Here is a 6910-nt window from a genome sequence, read left to right on the forward strand (position 1 = left end):
TGTAGACCAGGCTATCTGCACACCCAGAGATTCCCCTGGCTCTGCCTCCTGAGAATTATCACTTCAGCATCTCATTAAAGGGAGATGTAAGGACCTCCAATTTCCTTTGAGTCCCCAGACTTCTTGGGCTGTGCTTGTGTCTTGTTTTAAGTACTTGTAAAACTCTTTCCTTTGGAGCTGGGGAGGCCTGCAAAGAAAGAAGGAACACTGACCCCTGCTCTCTCAGATGCTGAGTGGAGCTGCATAAGCAATGGCGCCTGTACCTCCACTACTTTGAAATCAACTCCCAACATCCACACACCAAACAATTTTGAAAAGACTGAAGGTACATGGGGGTGCAGTGGTGCAAGAGGCTGAGGCAGGAGCATCATCAGTTCGAGGGCACCCTGTATTTTCCTGAGAGTTCCAGGCAAGCCTTGGTTACAAAGTGAGACCCTGTCTCAAAGAAAGAGGCTGGGGGCGGGCTCCAAAGCAATAAAGGATGTGCTTCTATTTCTCAGCCTTGACTGACATTCCTCCAACACATACTCCCTGGACTTGAGCTACAGGCTGAAGAGCTGGTCCACACTGTCCATTCTTTCCTCCTCCTCCTCCTGTTCCTCATCATTTTCTTCTTTCTCCTCTTCCTCCTCTTCCTTCTATTTCATGAGTCAGGAAAGATTCCATCTCATTTTCCCTGTCTACTGGGATGAACTACACGGTTTGCTCAAATTCTTGTGTGTTCTGGAATCATTTTACTTCTATTCCTTCCCAGTGATTCACCCAATTCCCTTTAGGCAATAAAGGTTAGAAGGTCTCCTGGGTGATAGTCAGACCTGTCACCCTCAACAGCAAAGCCCTGTTACAATGTACAGGGTTCCTGTGATTTGCAGGGCATCTTATGCCCAGATACCCAGATGCCTCAGGCGTCTTCCGCCGTCATCTTCCTGCAGTTCAGTCGGGCATTTTGTAGAGGAAGAAGATCCTCGTGAGCCCAGCAGTACATAGCACTGCTGCAAAACTTATTTTTATTACTAGGTGTCTCTGCAGTGACTCAGAAGTCATGTAAGAAATAGATGAGAACACAGGAAAGGCAGATGATTCCTGTTATGCAACTTGAAGAAGGCTGTACCCACTTCTTCCACATGGTGGCGCAAGCTCCCTAAAAATGTTCTCAATGCAGACAGGGACATGTTCTCCCTATCCACAGCCTGCTTCTGATGGGGGAATCAGAACTCACTGGTTCAGTCTGTACTGACCCTGGAACTACAGAGTACCCTCCCTGGAAGGTGGAATGTGTAAAATCCTGAACCAGAGTCCAAAACCTGTGGGAGACCAGGTGGCTTGCAGATCCTGCCAGAAATGCCACGGAAGGCTTGCCTTTGGGTTCTTGCTATTACAGGAAGGGAACAAAGCAAGTGGTTAACTGGTATGGCTGCACTGAAGAGACAGGCTTCAACCTCAATGTGGGTACCTTTCAAGGCTAGGGCTCTATCATAGGCCCAAGACTCCTTGTCTGCGGCAACTCTGAGGGGACATAAAGCTTTCCTTTAAATGTTCATAAAGCTTAGAGGAATGTCATTAAAGGTGTTAAATTAGGGTCTGGAGAGATGGCCCAGTGGGGAGAAAGCTTACTGTTCTGGTAAGGTGAGGACCCTGTTTGGTATCCAACACCCATAGATAGCAGTTCACAATAGCCTATAACTCCACTTCCCAGGATATGACTCCATCTTCTGGCCTCTATAGACTCCTGCATACACAAAGAGCACTTATACTCACACTGGCTCATACAAGGCATATAAATTATATATATATATATATATATATATATATATATATATATATATATATATTTGCTGAGATAAAACACCCTGACCAAAGTAATTTCTAGAAGAGAGAGTTTATTTGGGCTCTTGGTTCCAGAAAAGAGTCCTTATCTGCAGAAGGGCCATGGCAGCAGGTGGCAGTGCAAGAAGCTGGTAAAACACATTTCCAACCACATGCACGCAGGTCCCTATTGACAACACTTCTCCCATCAAGGCTGGACTTCCTAAAGTTCCATAATCCCCCAAACAGTACCACCAACTAGGGATTAAGTACTCAAATACTTGAGCCTCCAGGGGCTATTTCTTCTTCAAATCACCATAGGTATCTTTCCTCAGAAGCTATTCTCAATGTTTTTTGAGACAAGGCCCCTTCTTGACCTGGGATTCACCAGTATCTCACTCTAGCTGAGAAGGAAAGCAGGTGCCATGAGCAGGCTCTTTTGGAATGAGCACATCCATTGGGTTGGGTAGTCTATCCTCCCAGTAGCAAATAGTTGAGGCCTGAAGAGATGGTATGCATCAAATGTCAAATGTCAGCAAAGACAAAAAGGTTGGCAGCCATGGGTTCTAGGACCAAGAAATATAAGCAACACTGAGTCCAGGAGGATTTTTCTGTTTGTCTCAAATCAGACATAGAAAGCTGGAGAGCTACAGGCCTGACCTACCTCACAGATACACCATAAGGCTTCCCATGTGGTGGTGAGGGGTTAGCAGGGGTAGCTGTTGCTTATGCTTTGGTGTTTTATTTGATTGCAAATATCTTCAATTCTGGAGATAGTGTCTAAAAGTCTAGGTTCAAGGGTTTTAAATATGAAGAATACTGCTACCATCAAAAAGGCTTCTCATGAGTAGTTTCTCAAGACAAAGAAAAAAAAAAAGACTGCTACAGGGCATAAGACCATCTGTTCACAAAATTCCCCATTGTCCTTTCCATGTCATACTCTGTCTACTGGGTTTGTACCAGTGGCATGCCCTATGGCTCCCAGCCCATCCTAAGTGGTACCTAGAGAGTGAATCTTCAAAATGAGCATGGTGGTACCAATGGAGTGGGGGAGATAACCAAAGAGAAAATAAGGTGAGATCCTGTCTACCAGGATGGAAGCAGGGACCTGGGTAGCTATGGGGAGTGTTCTGTGGGCTGAGGAGAAAACACGGGGCTCCTGGGCATTCCCACCAATGGGAAAAGGTAGTGTGGACAGACTGTTGCTATGAGCAACAGGACCTGAACTCTGCTGGCAACCCTCTGAGAACTACAATGCTGCTTCAGAATGCTCTCTCCAACAGTAGAACACTAGACATTCGTCCAAGGTTTGGGGACTGGGCTGAGGATTTAAACTTTCCTCCCTCTCCAGGTTGTGCTTAGAGGGAGTCCTCAAGAAAAGAAGAGAGTTGAAAGAAGGTGAGAAATAAGCCTAATGAAGATTGTAAGTCAGACTAACGAGATGATTCTGCATTTGTGTTAATTGCCATGTTATACATAATGACCAAAACAGGCACCCAGTCGACATGCTCATTTCGCAGATGAATGGATACAAAAACTGTGGTATGTCTGCACAATGGAATCTCATTCATCCATGAAGAAGAATGAAAATTATGCCATTTTCAAGAAATAGGATGAAACTGGAAATCATTACATTAAGGAAGATAAGCCAGACCCTGAAAGCCAAAGTATTTTCTCTCCTATGCAGAATTATGATGTAAACATATATGTGTGTATGAATATGTGCATATATATATATATATATATAGAGAGAGAGAGAGAGAGAGAGAGAGAGAGATGTATGACATGAACATAGAAGAGGAACTATAAAAAGATCTTAAGAGAAGATGGGGTACAAGAAAAAGTAACAGGAAAAGGAAGACAAAATACCACATAGCTCATACGCCTCTCATATGCAGAATTTAAATTTAAATAAATATGAATTTAAAGCAGAAAGGAAGATGATTTGGGTGGTGGGAGGGATATAAATGGAGGGAAGGAAGGATGGGAGTGGAGAGAGGAAAGCAAGCAAGGTCCGAGGATGTGAGCATGAGCATGTCATAATGAAGCCTGTTACTTTGTGTACTAACTAAAAACTGATAATAATAACTTTAAAACTGTCTTTAAAAGGTACTAGGATCAATGTTTTCTAAAATCACAACGTCTAAAGACTTTCTTCTATAAGACAGTTCAACTTATTGGACCTGATTCCCTGCCGTGAGAACAACTGTTGTCAGCGAAGATGTTGGTGCAGGGCAAAAGTGAGAGACTGGGAAACCTTGGGAGGATGAAATGGTCTCTGAAACTGTCATTTGTAAAGTCAGTATGGCAAAGCATTCACTGATGCCCAGTAGGCCTCTACTATCTGCAGGGCAGAAACGAAACCAATACATCTCAGTTGGTGCCAGACGTGAGGTCAACTCCAACATGAAAAGTCCAGCTAGGGGCAGTCACATCTAAGTGAGGTCACCATCAGAAGTGGTGCACGTCAGAGGAGGGACAGAGTGTACAAGCCGGCCGGAACCATGACAGGGCACCTTCATCTGCCATATGAACCTCATCTCCTGAGCCTTGTAACCATCTGAACACCTACACAGGCATGTCACACGGCTCAGAGAGAGGGGTGCCCAAGCCATCATGAATGCCATGACAATAAAAGCAAAGGTTCCAGAAATAGCCTTTAGCCATGTGACACCTATACAGCTTTACGTTTCTTCTCTAGGAGAAAAAACACACACATTAAAAAAGAGAGAGAGAGATTCATCCGCTGAAGTGTGATGTAGGTAGGATTATGTAAGGCCAAAGTTTCAATGCGGTCTGACTTCCTAGATCACCTGGTCACACACAGAAAACCAGCAAATTGACATAGAAATGCCATAGCACATGCTAAGCAGTCCATGCAGACCTCCAACCATGACAGAGTCTTAGTTTGAACTATGATCAGTGTAAGAATTGCAACATACCTTCTCAATCTTATTCAGATTTCACCCCAAGAACCTCAGTCACCAGGAAAGCTAAACCACCTCCATCCAAAACAAACTATGAGACCTGCCCCTAAGTGCTCTGTGCTTAGTGGACCTTCTCTTTGAACAGGGTCTTCTATTCTGAGTATTAGAAAAGGTCTCCTCCCACTCAAGGTGGCTCCCCTTAAGAATCACTGAATGTTCTTTTAACTTGGGGATCAGAGAGATACCAATAGATAGCCCATTTGTAAAGATTCACTGAAATGTTTATACAAAGGGAAATAGATACACTTTTGTGTATTTGATAAATTTTGCTAAAGTATTTGATGGAAAAACAATACAGCAGGCCACACTCTGAAGTCAGTTTGCTGAACTTGTCATCTCCTGCCTAAGTTACCTGGGCCAAGGCCCTCAAGCTCCCTGAAATGCTATTTAATATAACTAGAGTGTGATAACACATATAAATTAATGCATATAAGTGAAAACATACATGTTGAGTATCTAGAGCATAATAAGAGTTCAGAAATCGTAGCTCCTTGCAGTAGGCAAAAGAAAACAAATGGCTCCCCAAACCCTCTGGAACCTATAAATGTGGTACAATATGGTACAAGTGTCCTTGAACATTTGATGAAACTTGAGATGGAGGGAGCTGGGAGGTCTTAATTATCACAGTGAGCCCCAATGTAATTTCTCTTTATGAAGAAAGCAGAGAACCAGCTTACACGCACATGTACATCCATACAAACTCACAGACATATGCATACATGTAAACACACACTCATACACATTCACACACACACGCATGCATGTGCTCACACACACACACACACACACACACACACACACACACACCTACCCAGAGGTCATGGGTAAATGGTAACAGACACAAGTGTAAAGTACTGGCCTTGAAGCCAGGATATTATCATAAACCAAGAAGCTGGAATAGGTAAGAAAAAGATTATAGTTGTGGTCTTGCCAAGACCCTGATTTAAGCTTCATAATACTAATTTTGGACTTCTTCACTACAAAACTGCAAGAGAATACACTTCTGCCATCCCCATTCATCAAGCGTAATGTCACAACATCATCGGAAACTAGCATAACGTTAGTTATATTGTTCTTATATATTTGTATTGAGTGTCTATTACTGTATAGCACAGCATAGACCCAAACACTACCTGGGTCAGGAACTCAGTCTGGTGTGTGACTTTTCCTGGGAACAAACAAACTACTACCCATCCCAGATAAGGCATAGATAGATCAAAACAAACCAAGAGCCGAATAAAAAACAAAACCCACATCACAATTCCACCCAAATGTAGCTTGATGAACCAGTGAGCTGGCTGGTGTTACACATGGAAGTGTGGGTGAGTGTGTCCTTACATGAACATGGATAACTTAAGTCAGCTGTTTCACCAAAATGCCCACTCCAGCAGGAGTGACCACTCATGAAGATGACATCCTCTGAGCTCCCAGGGAGCTTGGCAGCTGTGTCGGTGGGAAGCTCGCCTCTCTCTAGCTCCTGTTACTCCTTAAGTAACCTTGGGATGGGGCCTTGTGGATCTTGAACATTTGGAGGGCTTCCAGAGGCATCTAAATTTCTTCCTGAATCTGGAAAGTTTTGTATACTTCCCTCTGGAATTGAATATCCCCTTTAGAGGATACAGCCACACAACATGGGCATACTTTATCTGTGAGCCTTTGCCTCCAACAAAGTACAAGGCTGCAATTGTTCTGGCTGGGGCTGTATTCTCATTCTGAGGCTGGACTGAGAAAGAGTCCTAGCAGGGTTACAGTTGTCACAAGCCATTGGATTGAGGGCCTCTGACCATCAGTAGATAGGGGCAGATCTGATCTTAGTGCCTCATGTCCCATGCTTCTGCATAGAACTCTTCATATGGAAGCTGACTCTCTCGGATGTGTCTGTGTGAGGCTAGATACAGCCAACTGCTTTGTGACCTCATCCCTAACTTTCCAAATTCTCCTTCTTTTTTTGTCTTTCACAGTATATGAGTATGGAGATGGTAGACTGCATAATTAATGCTATGCCACTTAAAGATTCTAAGAAGGAAAGAAAGAAAGAGAGAGAGAGAGAGAGAGAGAGAGAGAGAGAGAGAGAGAGAAAGAAAGAAAGAGAGAAAGAAACAGAGAAACAAAAATGT

This window comes from Arvicanthis niloticus, chromosome 2 (assembly GCF_011762505.2).
Source record: "Arvicanthis niloticus isolate mArvNil1 chromosome 2, mArvNil1.pat.X, whole genome shotgun sequence".
NCBI lineage: Eukaryota > Metazoa > Chordata > Mammalia > Rodentia > Muridae > Arvicanthis > Arvicanthis niloticus.